We start from the raw sequence: 23,540 nt of genomic DNA on the forward strand, positions 1-23,540 counted from the left end.
GGGTCAGAAGGGACCTCAATAGATCATCGAGTCCGACCCCCTGCATAAGCAGGAAAGAGTGCTGGGTCTAGATGACCCCAGCTAGATACTCATCTAACCTCCTCTTGAAGACCCCCAGGGTAGGGGAGAGCACCACCTCCCTTGGGAGCCTGTTCCAGACCTTGGCCACTCTAACTGTAAAGAAGTTCTTCCTAATGTCCAATCTAAATCTGCTCTCTGCTAGCTTGTGGCCATTATTTCTTGTAACCCCTGGGGGCGCCTTGGTGAATAAATACTCACCAATTCCCTTCTGTGCCCCCGTGATGAACTTATAGGCAGCCACAAGGTTGCCTCTCAACCTTCTCTTGAGGAGGCTGAAAAGGTCCAGTTTCTCTAGTCTCTCCTCGTAGGGCTTGGTCTGCAGGCCCTTAACCATACGAGTGGCCCTTCTCTGGACCCTCTCCAGGTTATCCACATCCCTCTTGAATTGCGGTGCCCAGAATTGCACGCAGTACTCCAACTGCGGTCTGACCAGCGCCCGATAGAGGGGAAGTATCACCTCCTTGGACCTATTCGTCATACATCTGCTGATGCACGATAAAGTGCCATTGGCTTTTCTGATGGCTTCGTCACACTGCCGACTCATGTTCATCTTGGAGTCCACTAGGACTCCAAGATCCCTTTCCACCTCTGTGCCACCCAGCAGGTCATTTCCTAGGCTGTAGGTGTGCTGGACATTTTTCCTCCCTAGGTGCAGCACTTTGCATTTCTCCTTGTTGAACTGCATTCTGTTGTTTTCTGCCCACTTGTCCAACCTATCCAGGTCTGCTTGCAGCTGTTCCCTGCCCTCCGGCGTGTCCACTTCTCCCCATAGCTTTGTGTCATCTGCAAACTTGGACAGAATACATTTCACCCCCTCATCCAAGTCACTGATGAAGACATTAAAGAGTATCGGTCCAAGGACCGAGCCCTGCAGGAACCCCACTGCCCACACCCTTCCAGGTCGAAACCGACCCATCTACCACGACTCTCTGGGTGCGACCCTCCAGTCAATTCGCCACCCACCGGACTGTGTATTCATCCAAGTCACAGCCTCTTAACTTGTTCACCAGTATGGGGTGGGATACCGTATTGAAGGCCTTCCTGAAGTCTAAGTATATGACATCCACCCCTCCTCCTGTGTCCAGGCGTTTCGTAACCTGGTCATAAAAAGAGACTAGATTGGTCAGGCACGATCTGCCTGCCATGAACCCATGCTGGTTTCCCCTCAGCATAATTTGTCCTGCCGGGCTCTCACAAATGTGAGCCTTGATAATTTTTTCAAAGACTTTGCCAAGGATGGAGGTGAGACTGACTGGCCTATAGTTTCCTGGGACCTCCTTCCTCCCCTTCCTGAAAATGGGGACCACACTGGCCCTTTCCCAGTCCTCTGGGACTTGGCCTGTGTGCCATGAGCATTCAAATATTCCCGCCAGTCGTTCAAATATTCCCACCAGTCGTTCAAATATTCCCGCCAGTGGCGGGGTTGTGTGGGTTGAAACTTTTGTGGGTTGAAGTTTACTTTGCACACACACACACACACACACACACACACTTTGGTTAGATTAAAAGGTGCAAATCTATCTTCTAATATATTTCAATACATACACAATCACACCCTGCAATATTCCAGGAGAGTTTTATTCCTTTGCCACATAATACGTGACCCCAACGCAAACACATTCCAATAGAAACTGAAAGTAGCCTGCATATCCTGAATTCTGGGGTTCAGCTTACTTAAGGCAATCATGCATACATACTCAAATACATTTGCAAATGCTATATTTCTGGAAGACATTTGCCACAAAGCAATGTACAACAAATACACTATACTTAGGTGGTTCTTTCGACAGAATATACAGTACCCAACAGTCAGTCAGTCAGTGTGTGCATAATTGCTGAGCCATGTAATAACATCCTCTGTGGCCATATGCAGCTGTCATATGTTGCTCACTGCTGAACTTAACAATATGTGATGTGGTGTGTGTTTTGCCACAGCTAAAGTAAAGTCCAGGTTGTCACAAAGACCCTAACAATGGAGGTTGGCGGCATACAATTCTTGCTGTATCCAGAACCTATTCAGCAATGCCCACTAACAGCATGTCAGGTTGAAGTCAGGTCGTCAGACTGTACGATCTGTAATAAGGAACTTGTTTGGTGGTGATGCCAAACTCCATTCTTCACACCAGAGGTTTTCCGCTGTGTGGTACTGATATGGCAGTTTGGACCACAGTGGGAATCTCATACCTAGGAGTAGACAAAAGGGGTCGTCTCCCAGCCACCATGTTAGGAGGAGTCTTGAAATTGCCCCTCCCTTCCACCATCCTCCCCCACAAAAAAACAAACCCCCCAAAACCAAAAAATTCTACAGAGTCTGCGCCCTGGCAGTAAGACCAGCTCAGGGTTTACTCATGCCAGAAACTCCAAAACAGTCTCTGGTGGTGACAGTGGAAGCATGCTGCTGCTGCTTTAAGAACAACAACCAGAGACAGGGGCAGAACATGCAGCAGTGGGAGCAGCAGCTCAGTCAGGGACTATTTATGATCTTCCAGCATGGGACTTTTCCTGCTCCTGCTCCTTCCCACCCTCAGTCTTGGAAGTATATGCCATGCCATGCCCTTCTCACCCCCAGCCCGAGAGCCATATCCCTCACTTTTCCTCAGTACTTGCCCAGGTTCCCAATTTTGCTTGCTGCGCCTCTGCACACAAACCAATGGAAAGCAGTCTGTTCAACTGTGAACGTTATATAGAAATTTACGCATTGAAATAAGTAAAGTGTTGTACAATTGGAAATGAACTGACTGCCTACACTGTGCTTTCAAGATCAATTTATAAACAGTAGGGAGCAGGCACCTACATTATCATGAATATTTAGTTTGTGCTCATTTTCAACAAGATTTTTTTTCTCCTCTGAGAGAGCTGCTATATTAACTAATAATTAGAACAGCAAAAACTTGTTTGATAGAGTCTGTAATTCAGAGGCAAATAAGCTCAGCCTAGCTTGCAGCCTCCTTCCTGTTCACCCAGGAGGCTCACATCCTACCTACCTTTCTGCTGCTGACTGACTCTAGAGCCTTGATACAGGACAACAGCTATACCAATTCCAGCATCCTTTTGTGAGCAACACACTCTGAAAAAAGGTATCGTTAAAAGGATGCTAGGGTGTTTGGCAATTGCACTGTTGGTTAATAGGTTACAGGCTATCTGGAATGGCAAAATCCTCCTACTGGATGTCCTCCCTAATATCCTGCTCTTATGAGCTGAGCAGCACTCAAATGATGGAAACTCACATGAGGAAGGGAATGTTGAAGTGAAGATTCAGATTGTCAGAACTTTGCCTGTAGCATTTAGGCTGATATATGGGATATTTAGGCTGATATAATGGATAAAAACAGAAGCTCTCAAAAAGCTACAAAACTGAAGATTCAGCTATTCTGTACGTTAGGGGAAAAACCCTATTTTGTTCATTAACATGCTACTTAGCTTTTCCCTTCGTAGTTGCAGACAACAGTTTGTCTGGTTTTGAAAACAATTTATAGAGGAAAAAGCATCTTCTGAAAAAATCAGTGCCCTGTTGTTCCTCTTTTATGGTGTACTTCTTTGTGGCTTTAAAACAGACTCAATTTCCAGGGCATTTTTCTTTGTTCTTCTTAAACCTGGTTCACAGCTGAATTGAAAATGATCTTATTCTACTTGCGGGGGCGGGGGGGGGGGGTCTTCATAGTCAAATAAATAAATAAAAAAATCAACAGAACAGAATTAACCTGTTTGCCTCCATTCTGCCCTGTTGCCATATATGGCTAAAGCATCAGATAATTATCTGTTACTCTTCCCTTGCAAAAATGGAAGGAAGGTTCATGACCCAATAGTGTCATTGGAGCTCTGATTTGCTGAATTAGAGCCGAGCGCACAGAGGGTAGGGGCAAATGCTGCCCCTACACTTGGTAGAGCACAAAACCTACTTGTCCTTTGGTGTGATAGGAAATCAGTTCAAAGAAGGCATGCCTTGGGCACCATCTTAGAGGGGGTAGCAAAATGGCAGTTCTCCAAGGAGCCTTTGCCCAGCAGCAAGCAGCCCAGCACCAAGAAGAGGTATCCAGGTCTGGATAGCACAGCAGTAGCAGCAGCTGGGGTCATTGAGTCCCCAGATAAGGCTGAACCTTCCTCTTCCCCTCCCCTGTCCTGCCCTTGTCCCACTCTCCAATAATCACACCCCGTCTCCCCACCCCAGGGCACAGGACAGGGACATTTCCCAGTGCACAAAACTTATTAAATATGCCTCCGCTGAAAGGAACCTAGCAGTGCAATCCAAAGGAGTAGTGCCACCTGTATAGTTCTGTGCACACAGAAACTTTGGGAGGAGTGTGCCTTAAGAAGAGCAAGGTCCCTCCAACCCCAAGGCTGCCACTGTGTATGAGAAGTTCTACAATAGTCAGGGACCAAGTCTGACTCCTGGTAGGTCATCTGGTAACTGCCCAATATGCCTCCAAGTATCTTGTGGGTAATATAGCAGAACAGAATTATTTGCAAGTTTAACAGTCTCTGACATGGGGAAGCACTGTAGCAATAATAAATGTAAATGCTAGAGGAGTAAGTTCCTGTAGTAATTCCATAATAACATTACTGCAACATCATTACTGATTTTTTTTCCAGTATTGATCTCTTCCTGTGGTCTTCACAGTAGATTTATTTCACTGGAAATGTTGACAACATAGAGCATTTTATTGTGAGTAAACACTGACTAGGAAATTGCCTTTGCAAATGACTTAGACCATTAACAAGTTGCAGGTGAAAACAGAGCTATGCAAATGGGCATCCCTGGAAGTCTTGCAACAGATATATGTAAAAGTCAAAACAAGGAAGAGGTGATAAAATATGTTGGCAGGTAATGCTCCAACTGTTACCTTGGGGAGAGTTGGGGGATGGTTTTTGAATCCTCCCTTACATTAATGTCAGAGGAGCTAGGGAAAGCATATCAGAGGCACAACAAAACACATAAAGAAGGGTTAAAAAAGGGAGGCAGAGAAAAGCTAAAGGTAGAAAATAGCAATCAAACAGCTTTTATGAATTCAGAAAAAAATTATTTAGAATTTAGTCATCACACATACACATGGAAAACTCAAAGGCTAAACAATCTCTACTACTGTAGAAAATGTTAGCTCAATCTTGGTGGCATTCTGAAGCGTGAGGCTGCTCACTGGTAATTAGTTAAAATGATCATACTAAATATCAGAAGGGTTAACATGTGAATTGAAGATGACAAGAACATGCTACAAGCACCAGACTGGAGTCACAGTTGCACAGACATTGCTAAAGCCGGCTCTTTTGAAAATCTAAGAAACTGAAAATTGAAGTGTCTACTAAGATAAATGCTTGTCTAAGTTTACCCAGTTCCACATGGCATATAGCATAGTATGCTGGCAAATGAGTTCCCTAGTGTTTCTGCAAAGGTGCTCTCAGTGCGCACACAGTTGGTCAGAAAATACTGATGAAGTTTTGCTCCAAAAGAATTAAAAATAAGCAAACCAAAATTGTTGCCTTCTGGCAACTTTAATAACTAATAGAAATGTATTCAGTGATCTATTTTCCTTTAGTTGGTTGTTCACCGAGCCCCTGATGTACACCTCAGATATAGCGGTAAACTGCAATCAGGTCCCCTCTCAGCCTTCCTTTCTCTAGGCTGACGAGTCCGAGATCCCTCAACCTCTCTTCATATGGCTTGCCATGCAAGTCTCTGATCATAAGGGTGGCCCTTCTCTGGAACCTCTCATGCTTTAGCACGTCCTTGTTGAAGTGCAGCGCCCAGAACTGTACGCAGTACTCCAGTTGCGACCGCACCAATGTTAAGTAAAGCTGGAGAATCAGTTCTTTGGTTTTACTGGAGATGCATCGATTGATGCATGCCAGAGTTTTATTGGCCCTAGCGGCTACTGTGTTGCATTGCCAGCTCATATTCATGCTGGGGTCTATTGTTACCCGCAGATCCCTTTCATTTGTAGTGCTGGTCAGGTTAGCATTGCCCAGCCTATAGGTGTGGTAAGGGTTATTCCTTCCCAGATGCAGCACTTTGCATTTCTCTAAGGAATGCAATTTAGCAGCCTTCACTGATTGGCAAAAATTAATACCACATTTTAGAGGAAGAGAGAAAAACAGGGTGTGTCAATAAGAGAGACCTATTAGGACCAGGCACAGACATTACACCTTACTCTTACAAGTGATCAGAAACTGCTTTATACACTTAACAGAACGTGTGTTCTGTTTCTCACTGATGTAAAATACAGTGCCTACAGAAAACCGCACAACTTAGATCAACTCTGCCTTGGGCTTTTTGAATGTCTGTTACCTAGCCTAGGACTTGAAGTTTAAAGCTGGACAAAAGTGTCAAGGGTTTGTTTTTTGTTTGAAGGAAGAAGAGGGGAATTACAGACTAATGCAGATTTAGGTCAATGAAAACATTTTGTAAATGAACTCCATCTTCAGAAAATGTTACCAGCAAAAAATAAAAATAAAAAAAAATCAAAAGAATAGAAAAATAATAAGCCTTTTGATATGATATACTGAATTTTCCTCTTGAAATGAAGAGCCATTTGCCAATTTACTTCATTTTAAATGTTTAACAATATAAATTAAAACTAAATGGTTTTTATACCCCAATTTTTTTTCTCCTATGACTTTAAATTTGGACACCAAAATAAAAAATCAGTTATTCACACAGTTGTTCAGGTCCAAATTCATCTAAATAACACAATGCTGTTTGCATTACAAAGATGGGAAATGTTAAAAGAAAAAAAATTAAAAAACCTTGGACTTGCTTCCCTTTTGCCTGGTTTGTTCTCTTTTGAAATGCTACATTCACTTCAAAATATTCCCTCTTTCCATCTGCAAAGTGCTCTCACCTCCCCAGTAATTCTTTATTTGCAAAGCTTAGATCAACCATACAGACAATAGAGGCAGTTGTGTTGTTTAGATGCATGTCAAGCAGCTCAGGTAATAAAATGTTGACAACAGCTACTTTCATAAATACTTGGACAGGGAGTTCATGGACAAGATAAAGGCTAAAAATTGTTCATAAAATAAGCACATCTAGTAACAATGAGAACAATGAACATGTTCATAAAAATCAAGACCTGTTTGTGGAAAAACCACAAACATAGGAAAAAGAGCAGAAATAGCCAAACAAATAAGAAGATGGGAATTATTTGTCTGGCTGCTTTACCAACTCTCACCTGCCAGACTGCATGTCCTTCTCCTGAAAGTGTCAGTTGTCTACTGCTAAAGAAGTTCATCAGCAGTCTGCCAACATAAACACCTGTAACAGCACCAGACCTATTCACAGAGCTCCAAAGAAGGCTGGCTTCTCTGCTAGATCATTTGTGGGGTCACATTTCTATGCCACGGTGCCCAAGTAGGAAAGGGGGAGCCCTTCTTTTCAATGCACACCACCGTCTTTATTTAAAATGACTCTTAGTTTAAATTTGCTGCTCGTGAAAGTGAAGGAATGACTGTGCTGGCAGCCTGCAGGCATCATTTGAGAAGATGAAGTGTGAGCTTATTTGCATCACTGAAAATGAACATTCCTACTGCTACTAGACACCTCCTACTCCAGTCCCTTAATCAGAAGTAACCCAACGATCCCAAATTGTCTGCCTGTTTTACAAGCAGAGATGAATGCCCATTAGGGTGAGAGAGACCAAATTGAATTTCCCACCTGTGACCTAATTACAGTTTGGATTTACTGTGTGTCATCTGAGCTGCCACTTGAAGTGATTTGCACTGGCCTATGAGTCATAACACTGCCCATGGAAAGAACTAGAGAGGGATGGGAATGTTGTGATGACTTAGCACCTGTGAAGAGCAAGAAGGTTTTCAGTCAAACTACTGAACAATCAATCACTGATAGAGCCTGGGGCTCCGAAGTGAAAGAAAGTGTACTGATGACTCAGTGGCTTGGCAGCATGCCACACTATCAGCCAAATGCTGAGTCAGGTTCACAAAGAATTCGCACAGAAGAAATATCAACCCCCCACCAACTGCCTCCCACTCAGTCATTTCACAGCAATTAGGAATCAGAGCAGGGGGCATATTACACCCAGCAGCCACAAAGGAAATAAAAAGATAAAAAAGCAATAGAGCATACACAAGGAGAAACATACTTCTCAGCTGTGCTTGATTAAGAGGCACTGTACATCTCCCATTCACACACAGCCTTGCCTCCATCATGCACAGTTCTGCTGCTGTCTCATCAGTATTACTACAAAGCATTGACACCAAAGATGCTGAAACAGAAAGCAGAAAAGTTAGGAAATTGTCTGGCGTCATTACAAAGAAACAAATTCCCTTTCTCATTTCAAATGTTATCCTCTGCCATTTTTTCAGCTAACAGTGGCTGATTTTAAAGTGCATAATATTTAGGTGGCATTTGCAGTAGGGAATTCAGATGAAATAGCAGCCTATGCAAAAGCTCTAGTGTAGAAAATGCCATGGCATCTTCTGGCATCATATATATCAATGACTGACATGTAAGTAGGGTGACTGTATGTCTCAGTTTAGCTAGGACAGTCCCGGATTTCAGAGGCCGGGCCCGGCTGGCTGGTGAGAATTAAAAAGTGTCCTAGAAACATGGGGGCATGAGGCACAGTCCAGCAGGGAGGCAGGGTAGTACAGCATACCAGGCAGGTGGGTGGGCAGGCAAGTACGCCTGCCTGGCCACCTGCTACACTACAATGCCCCACCGGGTACTGCTGGACTTGTAAGAGAGGGATGCGGGGGCAGTCCCCCAGATGTCCCAGAGTACCTTATAGTCAACCTACATAAAAGGCAAAACCATAGTGCTTGGCATGCTAAGTACTATGAAGAGAGAGAGAAAAAAGGAAAGAAATCCTTCATATTAAGGAAGGTCAGGATATTTCATTGCGAACTGGGCATCCAAAGCCAAAACTGGCTTAGAAATAGACTTCTGATGAGATTGTCAGACACAAGAGACACGAGCATCTCAAGCCCACACCAATTAACTGAGTAAAATGCCTATTCAATAATGAAAGTAACAAGGGAAAAACAAAAGGCCAAACAAGAACAAAAGGAGCTGATGAAAGCCAGCTGAGAAAGCAGTAACCCAAAGATAGTATTTAAACATTCAAGAAAGGATGAAAACACGCCATCAAGGAATATAAACTAATTACCAAATGTAAAATGACAAAACATGGAATAGAAGAGAAAAATGTGAGTGTGTACTTTCACACACGTATATACAACCTATATATATTAAAAAATCTCTGCTATGAATATGATTGAAAATACAAAAAAATTAAATTCTGGTTTGGCTCCTGTAGCAGCTCGAAATGTATCTGGTACAAAGATGATTTAAATGCAACTTTTTTCTAATCCCTGCTTGTTATGTTTTTCCAGGGAAATCTAAAGAGAAAAAGCGGCAAAGAGCCTGGTTTGTTCCTACAGGTCCCTTTTTGATTCCAGAGTGGAATGGGTGTGTTATTTGTGTAATAGAATTTTGGCCACTTTTGAATTTTATTATGGATTTTCATACGTCTTCTGGAGTCCCAGGGTTTGGAGGACTGCACACCTTGTCACATCTCTCCATCATAGCACAGACATGCTTAGCTGAATTATTTGCAGGTGATTAAATGTTAACTTCTCTTCTGTATAATCAGTCTCATCATACTGAAGAGGATTTTGTAGCTGTTAATGGAAAAGCTTTCAAGTGATAGATGGGAATGAATATAAAACAAGGGCAAGAAGGGTGAAGTACTGTCATTTAATCAGCATGTAAATTCCATCTTCCACTGTTCTCTAATGCTACCTTGGCTTGATTTGTTAGCATTGTGGCCAGCTCATTATTCCAGTGCTAACTGGAACACATACCCCTATTTGTGCCTGTTGAACAACACCGAAACTCTTTTTTTGTGCAGTGCATCCGCAATATGCCTGACAGTGTGCATATACATACATTTTTTACAGGCTTTCCCACTGGCCAATTGTAGGAGCTACAATATTTCTTTTAAAGACACATTTTTAGCACTGGGAAATGAGGAGGGTCTAGAAAGCCCGACACATGGTGGAAATATAGACAGGATCTCATATGTTCTGCAATAAACTGTGCCTAAATTATTTTGCGAGATCCCTAGTCTGTACTGTACTTTAGTGCAGTGGTTCTCAAACTCCTATAGAGACTCGAAGCAATCCTCCATAATTTCTCTGCCCTACATTAAAAAACTGATTTCACTTATTTCTTGACTACAGAAAAATAGCATCCTTCAGTTCCAAAGAACTCAGAAAGGCAACAACAGGTCAACATGTATTTGACATTATGGATTCCTATTTGAAATCTCTGGGTTTCTCTTGTGCCTCATACTGGTAGTTTGTATACCCAACTGTGCTAATATTGTACAGCACCCGGTGTCACCTTTAAGGGATTGCATGTCACCCCAGTTAAGAATCACTACTTTACTATATCAAGCTGGTGATTTTGTGATTGATTCAGATAATTAAAAAGATTAAAGTTAAATGTGACAGCAAACAAAGCAAGCTGTCCAGTGCTTCTTGTATTAGTTATACAGATATGTATTTGTGCTACCTTCTACACTACCAAATTTAAATTGCACTGTAGAATTTTGTATTGATGTGAATGTTAAAGGTGCTAGAAGTTCTAATATCTGAGTAGACTAGGAGTAGACAGTTAAGCCTGATATATACTACATAGTAGGCATGTCTACACATGCTATTAATGTGCTGTAAGCTTACTGCGCAGTAAAGTACTGCATGGTAAGCTTTCCCTGGGAGCCCATCTACATGTGTGCCTGTCAGGAGCAAAATTGATTCTGATGGGAGCAATTCAGTGCAGGGCTATTCCTGCCCTTCTCTGCCCCACTACAGCAGCCAGGAGGAGCTTCAGGAGGTGCCAGGGTCAGGCCTGGGGATAGGTGGACTTGTCCCACATCTGGAGCAGCTATTTCCAACCCCAGACCCCAGATCATCAAATCAGGGAGTGGTCAGCCAGTAGGGAATGCTTCTGCATTGAGTCATCCACCACTCTGCACCCAACCACCTTCCAGGCTCCGAGTGCCTCCCTGGGGGCGTCTCACATCTGGCCGACCCCCTTCCTGGAGCACACCCACTAGTCTGGGGTAAAAACTGCCACCACTCAGGGCTGGGCTTTATTCTGGCTCTGTGCACCCTGGGAAACACAGGCCTAGTAGCCCTCGAGGGTACTTGACTCACTTCAGGCACTTGGGGGTGCTTCTCTCAGTTGGAAGCACAGGTAGTGGTCTCCCTTAGTCAGCCGAACCAAGGGGACCCCAAGGCATAATCTAGACCAACACCCAATACGTCTCCCATGCTAGGTACAATGGAGAACTTTATTGGTTACAAGGAGTAGGCTTGCAATAGGGTACAGGGTAGAGCAATATCAGAGAAATCCCATAGAGCAAACTGGCATGGCTAGGTAGCCTTTGATCGTACATCTGAGTTACTGCAAGCTATATATCTAGTTAGATCTCAGGTAGCTTACTCACAGGTATCATTCAGAGGCAGGTGGAGATTCCCTCTGGAGGCAGGCAGTTCATAGATCATGAGTTTTGAGAGAGACAGCAAGTTTCAGATGGTTTAGCTCTTCTGTCTCTCTGGGTCTCCCTCATGGCTTCTGCCTCCCTCCTGCTGGGCAGTTCTTAACTTATATAGCCCTTATGACCTAATTTACCTGGTTCAATGGAGGTCAGCACCTGTTGAGGCCAACCAATGGAGGCCAACCTATTTGAAATGCATCACTAGTTGCTAGGCAGACTGGCAGTTCCTAGCTCCCCAGGGAGCCCAAGCTCCTCACCCAGGTATGTGATGCTAGTCATGTAGGCAGAGGGAGCAGGTTTCCCCCCTCCTTCAGGAATGTATCCAGCTCAGGTTACCTAAAGAGATAGGGTAAGGTGTGTCTCCTCTGAAGGGCCCATCTTAACCAAACTGTCACAGAGCAGAGTTTTTGGGGAGAAACAGAGGTGGCCTTCTGCCACACAGGGCACGGGGCTAGAAAAGTAATCCCCTCCCTAGTGTGCGGGCCGGGGAGCGGTCCGAGGCCCTCGGGGGGGTTTTCGCGCGGTGGGCTGTGGCCAGTAGCCCAGACACGCTGGGTGGGGGAAGGCAGGCGGCACGCTAGAATTAGGCACGGAAGCTTAGTGGTTGATTAAAGATTATTTTACTTACACTGAACATGGTCGCGGTGCAGGCAGGAAAACTTGCTTGAGTTGCAGTTACAGACAGAAAAGAAGAGAGGCAGACTAGAGTTCCTTCCCGTGAACCTTCTAGCCCAATCTGGTTGAAAGCTCTAAACCGCGTGCCCGTTGTGTCAACCGAAGAAAGTAACTCGAAGCAAAGAGCTCTGAATACACTCACACGAAGTTTGCTAGGCTCCGTGGAACTTGCGCGCAGGGAAGGGGTTCGTCGAGGGATCGTTCGGCGATGGGGAGAGGCTAGAGGTTGATCAGACCCCTATAGCCAGCTGTAAGGTACATGCGCTGGGTCCGATAGGCTCCGCAGCGCACCTAGAGTTCTCCTCAAGATGTTTACGGAGTCCCCCCTTGCAGGGTTCTCCTCCAGAGATCTCCAACTTGGGCGGAAACCGCTCAAGCCTCTTATACGGCTAGCAAGCCAATCGCTACCTGCCACGTAAGAATAATTTAGAACTGGCCAATAGTGGGACACAAATTTGTATACGAATGGCGGGAACTCCTTGCACTGTGCATTTCTCTTTTGCAACCTAGAAATGCACCCTGCAAAGAAAGCTACGAGTGGCGGGAAATAATTTAGCAGTGCCAAAGCACACAAACAAAAATCACACCCTTGGGTTGTGACACCTAGTAGCTGCTTCCCAGCCCAATGCCCTCTTCTTTCAATCTGGGGCATAGGGCTGGGAAACAGTTGTGAGGTAAGGGACATTTTCCCAGTCCTGTGTCCTGATTTGCTGATCTGAGGCACAGGGCTGGGAAAGAGCTGCTGGAAGGGAACAGTTCCTCTGTCCTCTGCTGTCTGGGCTGACTGGGAGCAATTTGTTCCCCTTCAGCTGTCTGCACGAGTGGTAATGCACAGTAGCTTATGAACAGTTAATTTATTACCTGTATTTTACAAGCAGTAGAAAACTGCATATTAGCCTAATTTACTGTGCAGTATCTGTTGTGCACAGTTACATGGTGACACTTTACTGGACAGTAGATTTGTCTACTGTGCAGCAAAGCATCTCGTGTAGACATGCTTAGTTTTCCCTATCATACTGCCTTGTGGCAACAGAACAACACCAACTCACAGGCTAAGAAGAGTTTTCTTCCACTATCCAGAAACCCACAGAAACCTGCCCACAGCCTCTGCTGGCCTTTCTGGCCTCTTTAACAAGTATACTTTGCCAGAATGCATGTAGTACCCTGCAAGTACAGCTGATGGAACAGAAGTATGGAAAAGTGCCAGAAGTTGTGTCTGGTAGTAGTGTAACTAAGGGGATGACTGGGGCAGCTGCCCTGGGCACTTTTGTGAGGGTGTACAAAAGTATCCACGGCTGCCAGGGTGGTGGCACCATGTTAAAACTGGCATGGAAGCAGTGGGTGCTGCCCTGTGTACTGCAGCTATCCCAGACATGAAGCTTCTATACTATGCCACTGCCCTCTGGCAGCTTCATGTAGCAGCTGCTTTTTGCCACCAGAACTTCTGAAAACTGAAGTATTCTAGTATAGGCAGAGTCTTAAGAGATGACCAAAAATATACATGAAGTGTTAAGGTAGGGAGAAATCCAGGCACTAGTACACATGCAAGCATTAGAATTATTTTCACAGGTACAACTCAAGTGACAGATGCAAAAAACCCAAATATTGACACATGATCTTTTGAGTGCCCTAATCTTGTCCTGGTTTTCCTTTTGGGCTAACTCTTATCCCAATAAGGCAACATACTACAAGTAGATCTCCTGTAACAGCAAAGCTATTTTCCCTTCACCATCTCTTCCAAAGCACACGTAAGTAGGTTATTGACCTTGCCAGAAAGTTTTTGGCCTCTGTCTGAGACGCCCAATAGTTTCCATTTATTAGGATTCCTTCGTGTCATTCCATTATTCATACAACCAAGTCATTCACACACACCATCAAAAATTAATCAAGTTGCTATTAGGTATTGGATCACACCAATAAACTATTCTAAAAACATATATTGACTTATTCTGTTCTGAACTAATGACCTAGAGTAGTGGTTCCCAACATGGTGCCCCTGGGTGCCATGGATAAAACTTCAAAAGAATACAAAGTAAAGGGAAGCTGCATTTAGAAGTTGCGGATCTAATGACATTTTAAGTAATGGCTGAGACGATTGGATTGATCTAAATTCAAAAAACTTTAATATTCATATTGGCGCCCACTGCTTTTTCTTTTAAATTTGAATGTGCCCTTGGGCACATAAACATTGGGAACCCCTGACCTAGAACCTAGCAGCTTATTATCCAAAATTATCTGCCCCAAATATGCAAGACAAATTAAAAGACTAACTAGGAGGAAATTATAACCTGAGATTGTGAGATTCACCTGCATTTTATATTTGACTGGTCTGTCGTTGGATCATCACATTAAAACAGCTAACCCCTCCTTTACAATAGCTGTCTATTTCAAGTATTAACAAAGTACTTACCACTGTAAGAATCTCAAGACCTTCAGTAAAATCATAGCTGTTTTTCTTTAAACTGTTGTGCTAGAAGAGGTTATTCAGTAAGCGTATCCTCCCCTGTACTGGTACAAGGAGATTTCATAGTTCAGTTACAGACATTCCAATTTTACCAGTATAAGTGATTGGAAAGTGGTTTATACCCAGAACAGAAGTCTGGTGCGAAAAACTGGTCTACACCTGTAACAGAACAGAAGCTCAGTACACATGGACTGGTTTAAAAATGGCAGAACCCAGTCTAAGATTTGCCCCCCATCTCACACCCTGACACCAAAGGGTGAATGTGTTCAGTTTACTACCAATCTAAACTATACCACTGACAGAAAACCACATACATCAGGGGTCAGCAATGTTTTTGTGGGGAATGACAAAAACACCCTAACTTTGACTTGTAAGATGTTAGCGTGCCAGGGGCAGATGGCAGGGGAGCTGCAATAGGTCTTGTTGTGGCAGCACAGCCCCAGTCCCTTCCCCACCATCCACCCGGAGGCTCATGTGCTCCCACCACCAGCAGTGAGCCAGGCTGGGGCTCTGCAGACCTTGGTGTCTGCCACAGCTGGCCTGGGCTCTGAGCACGTCCCTGCCACCTACCAAGGAGCTGGTGCTGCTCTCAGCAGGTGGCAGAGAGGCTTCAAGCAGCTGTACCAAGGCCTGTGGAGCCGAGGCATGTGCCTGGAGGTGCAAGTGCACCTCCAGGAACATGGAGAAGGAGCTGTGAGGGGCCTAATCCTTGTTGTAATAGTGAAGTCCCAGCCCCTTCCCTCCCGTCCACCAGAGGCATGCGTGCCAAGCAAAATGCCTTCTTGAGCCAGGCTCTGGAATGCATGCTGGGGGGTTTCTAACCCCTGACTTAGGTTGATTCCACCTCGGGGTTTTGAATGTCTATACCTAGCTATATACTACCATTTTATGCCTTTTTTTTCTTATACTTTATTTACCAAGAAAACCTAAGTCCAGGCCTTGAATCCATTTTTTACTGTTTCTTACCCTATTTTCTTACTTGGGTGAGCAATGTCAATTTAATAGCTTGTCACACAGAGTCAGTGACTCAGCAGGATTACAAACAGGATTTCCCTTATTCCTTGTGCTTTTCTGCTGTAACCTGTGAGGGTACTGCATAGCAATTGAGATCCTGTTGTCAGAAAAGGTAACTAGAAGCCAGTAGATCTACATGTAAATTATATTCATAATATTACCACTCAGTATAACAGATTTAGCACATAAGTAAGTCATTAGTGTTTAGTCTAAATTGTATGAGTATGCTATTTGGAAAAGGAGAGGGTAGGGGCAGCAACTTTTTCCCTTTCTTGTAAGTGCAGCAGCAAAGCAGGCTTTTTACTAACACAGAAGAAGCTACTATGTTCTGTAGCACATCAGGCACACAAGGCAGCACAAGTCTGCTGCCAGTACCAGACGATACAATCATATAATAACAAGAGCTTTTTATTTAACTTTACACAGTTTTTAATTCTTCTTGGTGAGAAAAAACTTAACCTTACATTGTCAAAGGAGAAGAAGGCTTGTCTACCTATCTGCTTTCCCACAGTCTTTTGCATCATGAGCAGGATTGGGTTCCCAATGCTGTTATCTGCTGCCCTTTCACTTTACTTTCAAACTAAGTTATCTCACAATACAACTCATTAGCGTGCATACAGAACCCTGCAACAAGGTTCATAGTTTGGGACCCACTGGTCAGTAGTATGATTGGCACAAGATTGGCAGCTCTTTGGCCTGAATGATTCGATGAGTGGAAGACTGACATTAGTGGCGTGATTGAAAGAGTTAAACAGACTGAGGAGCTACATCAGTCTGTGTGTTTGTGTGTCGCTGCTGGTGTGTGACAGGGTGTCCCTGCAGGGAATGCAAACTGTATTGTGTTTAGTGTGTTTGGGCCTACTTTGTTTACTTGCTTGTTGTTGTTGCAAGTTGTTGAAAGCTGTGTTGCATTTGACTGAGACAGCAGCAGTTGTCAGAGGTGCGGTCCCTAACAGTGCCAGTTCCCTGGGAGTCATACTGACAAATCAAGAAACGACCTTCTAGAATTTAATGGTAAAGTATCACCCCTCCCTGATTTAAGGACTGAAAGGCAGAGGAAAGTCCTGGTGGGAGTGAGGTGTGGAGTATCTTGGTGCTGAACTCAGAAGGACTCTGAGTTCAGAGTGTTGGTATGCTATAAGCAGGCAAGATTCTTTGGGTAGATGTGATATCTTTTATTAGACCAATTGAGTAGTAGGAAAAAAGTTTTTTGCCAGCTTTTGGGCATGGTGACTGCGCCTGAAAGCTTACAAAAAACTTTTTTCCAACTACTCAGTTGGTCTAATAAAAGATATCACATCTACCCAAAGAACCTTGCCTGCCTATGTCCTTAGACCAACACAGGTACAACCAAAAACCTGGGAAGCTATAATTCGTGCTCATGACAACGGGCAATGGTTTCGCAAGACAGAGGTCAGAGCTCCTCTTTGATGTTTAAACTGTTTCTTTCTCAACTTGTATATATAGCCCTGTAATTGCCACTGTATATAATTGTATTAATCACTTCTCATACTTACCTGTTGTTGTTTTATATCTTCTCAGTTTGTTTAATATAGTACAGTTGTAGAATAGTTCATGAGAGTCTGTGTTTTTTCTTGGTAGTGACTAATTAATATTCAGCTAACTGGAACTGGACCATAAGTTAATGGCATCAGAATAGGCCCCCACCAATCAAAGAGAGCATTTTCATAATTCGTCTATTTGAGCTCGCTCTCCCAAGAAGATGTCTTGGAAATGTATTATTAAAGGTTACCCGAAGTTCTAGTTAAAAAAGGAAAACAAACAAACAAAAACATATTACTCTGATATATTAATAGTGAGAAAATATAATATCCTGTCAATACAGAAAACCTAATAAGAATAACAAGATGGTATGGAAGCAAATAGATACATAATTTTAAAGCAGTCGATAGTGAACAAGTGGATAGGTAGCAGTAATGCAACTTGCAGTCTATTCATTTTGTGGAATGGACAAATTAAGCAACTAGGCTTAGCATGGCTATAAAATAACTTAGTACACCAGTCAATGAGTATGTAGAAGACGAGTAATAGTCAGGTGTAACATACTTCCTGTTATTCTTTTTTATAGTTATAAATGATTCAGGACACACAGATGACAGACATTTCAGTATTCTACTTCTCAAAGAAACTAAAATATTGAATCTGTTTCCTGTCAGCGGTAAAAATGTTACTTAAATATTAATGACCATTTCAGTGGGGATGTAAAATTAGAGTTTAGAAATATGCCATCTAATCAGCTAACAGCTCTCTTTTAATGTACATGAAAAGAAGGATTTAAAAATAGAGACTCTTTATGCTTAGAATTTGTTTAAAAAAAACTCAGAAAAATGTCTATACCCAAGTCAAAGTATTGTATTAAAATATAGTGTTGGAGTGATGTTGTAGCTGTAACGGTCCAGGAAATATGCAAGAGGCAAGGATTTCTGTGAGTGATATGTCTTTTATTGGAATAACCGTATGGTTGGGATGGAGTCAGTTAATTCAGTGCACCTGAAAAAGGATGCCACTGCATCAGAAAGCTTAACTAAGTCTATCCAATGATGCAGCTAGTCCAATAAAATAAATCACCTACAAAAATCCTTGCTTTTTGCATATTTAACTATATTATTTTAACTCAGATTATTAAAACAAAATAAACAAAATCAAACTAATTACTATATAGGAAGGATAATTCAGATCTCCACAAATGGGAAAGCAGTTTTATTTAATAGAATATAGTGGCTGTCAGTGGCCATATTCATGGTAGGAAAGCTATCTCTAGGTAGCTAAGGCAAATCCAACGGACAACAGGCCAGGCAAGACAAGTGCCTTACATTTTAATCTGCATCCAAGCTGTGATTTAGCAAAGCATTCAGAGACATTCTTGCTTATTCTGAAAAGAACATAAACAAGTACTTAAGTTTCATTGAAGTTAATAGCATAAATATTTTGCTGAATCAAATATTTCTTCAAGAGCCAGTTTCAGAGATAATAATAGAATAATAGAAAAGTGTGTTAATGGCAGCCTTTGCCTAACAAGTATGTTGTTGTATTCTATGTCATTTGCATTTTTTCCAGTGCCTGTCTTCATTCTTGGAGATTCATAAATATGTGCATCATGACAGTTGGATTCAGATAAGAAAGCATTTTGTACAGTAGTACAACTATTGGACATTCAGTGATGGAAGTCCAAAGTGATAAAAGATAACAGGCTCATTTTTGTACCCCCCATTTAGTTTCTCTTACACAAAAAGATAGATAATATAGGCCAGTCCTGAAACACTCATTAATTATCCTTGTTGATGTCAGCAATGAAGACAGTTTCATAATGGGGCCTTATATCATATTGATAATATTTGGACTTTATGGACCCCATTAGAGATAGCAAAAAAAAAAAAAAAAAAGTCAATTTTTTTTTGCAAAAATGGAGGGAAAGTGTGTGCATCTGTCTCTATAGGTGCAAACAAGTGTTTGTGGGACATGATTTTGGTTTGGGCCACTTACTTTAAGCTGCCTAAACCTAAACTACGAGCAGCATGTATTGGCATTCAAGCTACCAAGAGCAGTATAGGCAGCCTCTAAGGTAAGTAACTCAGGGAAGAAGGAGCTGGTGGGGACTGGTAGGTCTGCAGGGAGAAGTGCAGAGGGGCTGTCAAGTCCAGGGAAATTGGTGAATCTGGGGGTGGTTGCTCCATCACAGTGCAGGAGAGAGTTGGGGTGGGGGTGGTAAAAATAACCCAGTCAGGGCCAGGGGATAGAGCCAGCACAGTCCTTGGGGCTCTATTGTGAATGTGTGTAGTATAGCAGGCTAGTAGGTGGTGCTCCTGCACTGAGCCACTCACCTCACTGCACTCAACCACCTTCAGGCTCCAAGTACCTCTCTGGGGGCACTTCACATTTGGCCAATCCCCTTCCTGGAGCACACCCAAAAGGCTAGGGGTAATGCCGCCACCACCCAGGATCTGGACTGACCTTGGTCCTGTGCCCCCTGGGAAATACAGGCCTAGTAGTCCTTGAGGGTACTTGACCCACTGAAAGAACTTGGGGTGTTTGCCTCAGTCTGAAACACCAACAGTGGTCTCCCTTAGTCAGCTGGAGCAAGGGGACCCCAAGGCATAATCTAGACCCTCTCCCAATAAGTCTCCCATGCTAGGTACACACTAGAATTTTATTGGTTACAAGGAGTAGGTTTGAAATAGGGTACAGGATAGAGAAATATCAGAGAAATTCCTTAGATGAAACAGTGACATGGTAGCCTTTGATCATGCATCTGAGTTACTGCAAGCTATATATCTCGTTAGATCTCAAGTAGCTTATTTACAAGTATCATCCAGAGGAAGGTGGAGATTCCCTCTGGAAGCAAACAGTTCTTTGAACATGAGTGTCCAGAGAGAAAGCAAGTTTCAGATGGTGCAGCTTCTCTGAAAGTCCTCATGATTGCTGCCTCCCCTCCTCCTGTGTGTGAGGCCAGTCACATAGGCAGAGGTTCCACGTAGGCTGAGTTCCCCTCTCCAGCACTACAGTGGGGCTGGGGAGGGGAACTGAGCCCAGCTGAGCTGAGTTTCCCTCCCCAGCACTACAGTTAGGCTGGGGCTCAGTTCCCTTCCCCAGCCCCACCGTAGTGCTGGGGAGGGGAACTCAGCTCAGCTGGGCTCAATTCGCTTCCCCAGCCTGATCGCAGCACTAGGGAGGGGAACTGACCCCAAGCTCAGTTCCCTTTCCCTGTGCTGCAATTGGCTTCCCATAGCCCAGCCATGGAAGGCAGGGAGAGCAAGGGCTGCGATTCCTGCCAGGCTGAGCCACATGGGGCTGTGGAGCCGCTGGGAGCGCAGCCCTGGTTCTCCCCTGTCTCCTACCACCTGGCTGCTTCAAAACTCGAAATGTTTTGAAACTTTCAAAATGTTTTGATTAGCCTTGCTTTGTTTCAAGGTTGTTTCGCAGCCCTTTGTTTCATTTCAATGTTGTTGTTTTGAGCTTGAAATAAGTTAAAACAGTGTCAAAATGAAACAGCCGGCAAAATATTGCACAGCCCTAAAGAGCACCTCTCTGGTTCTGTTCGCAACACACCAGTTGATACACACCAGAATTCTAATTTGCCCTGCTGGCAACTTCCTTGCACTGTTGGCTCATATTCATCTTCTGGTCAATTGTTACCCCCAGGTCCCTTTCAGATGCAATGCCAGCCAGTGGACCACCATCCATTGTATAGTTATGGTGAAGGTTTTTCCTACCCAGATGAAGGACCTGGCACTTGCCCCTATTGAACCTCATCTGATTGCATTCAGCCCATAGGACCAGTCTGTCGAGGTCATCATGGATCCTTACCTGATCCTCAGATGTGCCCACTTTTCCCCACAGCTTGGTGTCATCTACCATCATTGCGCTTTGCAGCCCCTTGTCCAAGTAATTGAAAAAGATGTTAAAGAGCATGGGTCCAAGCACAGATCTTTGGGGGACACCACTGGAGATTGCCCTCCAAGATGAGGCCATCCCATTGATTACAACTCTCAGGGATCAGCTTCTGAGGCAATTGCCAACCCAACTCACTATAGACTGATCTAGGCCAATACCCTCCAATTTAATTGAAAGGATCTCATGGGAAATAGTATCAAAGGACTTGCTGAAGTCCAGGTAAATGATGTCAACCGCATGTCCCTTGTCTAGCTGATTAGTTACCTGGTCATAAAAGGACACCATGTTTTTTAGGCATGACCTACCCTTGATAAAGCCATGCTAGTTGTTTCTTAATACCTCACCAATTACAAGTTTGTGGTCGATGGCCTCCTTGACAACTTTTTCAACAATTTTTCCCAGGACCAAGGTCAGACTGACCAGTCTGTAGTTTGCAGGGTCATCCCTCTTCCAGTCATTCAGGACCACACCCAAGTTCCACAACTGTTCGAGCAGCTTTGCCAGAGGCCCTACTATGAGCTCAACCAGTTCTTTCAGGACTCTCAGATGCAGGTCATCTGGCCCAGCAGACTTAAACACGTCCAAATGTTCTAAGAGTACAGTCACCTGTCCAGGACTGCTTTAATGTGGACTGTTGTCACACATTTCCTGGACCCCTGGATAGGTGAACAGCTCCTGTCTGATAAAGATGGTAAGAAAGATATGAGAGGAAAAACATAGAGGAATAAAGTACAGTGGAGAAAAATAATGCCTTTGTTATAAACAAGTGGGGTATTGGGGGAGTGGGGATTGTTTGTTTTTTTTAACAGGGACATTTATGGTCATTTCTTAACCTGAATGTCACTGGTACATATTGTAGAGCTTGGGTCACCTCTTGGCTGGTGCCTTACCCCCTGCCAACATCAGGGTGAGACCTGTATGTAGCACCACCTGTGTGTTCTGGTCGCTGTTCCTGCTCACCCATCACAACTTGATCTTCTCTTCTTGGGAGACAGTTCTCAGCAGTTTGCTTGTTGGATCCCACACCCTGTTTTTTTTGTAGGCTCCAGCCTCCCCTCAATCCCAGCCCCCCACTTTACCATATCCAAGGCCAGAACAGATGTCGGCAGCCTGGAGTCTTTGTTACAGATGATTCCTTCTCATCTAGAAGTCCCGCAGATGTGCATATGAGACTACCCTAGCAGCCAGCTCCTTGTAGGCTGTCCCATGGCTATGAACTTAGGTCACTACAGCTGAACTTGCCTCAATTCTGAGGGACCAGCAAACTCACAAAGGAAAACCCAGATGTGAACTTTAATGAAAATCAATCAGCATCTGCTGTTGTGGGCCCTGGGTTGTCATCCCCAGGCCCAAGGCCCCTGGCTTGATGCCTCAAATGCTTCCTTTTTAATAAGCTGTGATCAGCGGGCTCTGCAGCTCCTCGCTGCACCCCACAGCATTATTGTGGACCTTCCGATGGGTCATCACCCCTGCCCTCCTCAGCCCCATCTGACCTGAGGCTGGGTCTGGCCTGGTCACTCCTGACATCCTTCTGGCCATCCATCTCGGCAGCCCTGGTCTACTTTCCGCTGTATGTGGCCACTCTGCTGCCCAGCTCTCCTCCAAGTTTCTGCCCCTCCTCCAGGGTTCCTCCATGGAGTGCCTCTACCATATCATATGTCCCACTCCCACCAGCCTCTGTGCCATGTGCTACTCTCCCACCTTGCTTGGTGGCATTCTGCAATCCCTTTCCCGGGGCCTCTTCTCCAAATGTCTTCTCCAACAGAGTATGCTCTTTGCTGTTTGTATCTTCCCAGTGTCCCCTCACTGCTCAGCTCTCTTTCCTTGACTTCTCCACCAGACACTCTGCTGCCCACCTTTTCATGGGCCTACTCTCCTGCTGAGTCCCGCCCCGTCTCCCCATTGATTCACAGGCTTATGCTACTGCAAAAGCAGTGCGCCAGAGCCTCTCATCCCTGTGTCTACCCGCAGCTGAAGTTCATCGGCTCTCTTATAGTGAGTTATGGGGAAAACTGAGGTGGGCTGTCTCACACCGAAATATCTACTTCATAGACTATTTGGCAGGTTTTCCATTTTAAAGGTAAAAATAGTTTTGGGATTTTTTAAAATAAAATTCACATGTCTATTAGGTAAGCAAATATTCAAGACTCAATAACTGTTAGAGAGCCATTCTTCATCTGCCATGCACATTCAATCAATGTTTTATGCAGTGGTTAATTATATATTGTGAAACGTACATGCATTCACAGTACAACATGTGCAAAGTTGTTTGAACCTTGTGAGATTTCTTTTATAGGCAAATGTGAACAAATTAAGAAACCAAGGAGGAGCATCACTTATGATAAAATTAAGAAAAGTAAAAATAGAACAAAATTATTATA

The sequence above is a fragment of the Alligator mississippiensis genome, chromosome 3 (assembly GCF_030867095.1).
Source record: "Alligator mississippiensis isolate rAllMis1 chromosome 3, rAllMis1, whole genome shotgun sequence".
In the NCBI taxonomy this organism is placed as follows: Eukaryota; Metazoa; Chordata; order Crocodylia; family Alligatoridae; genus Alligator; species Alligator mississippiensis.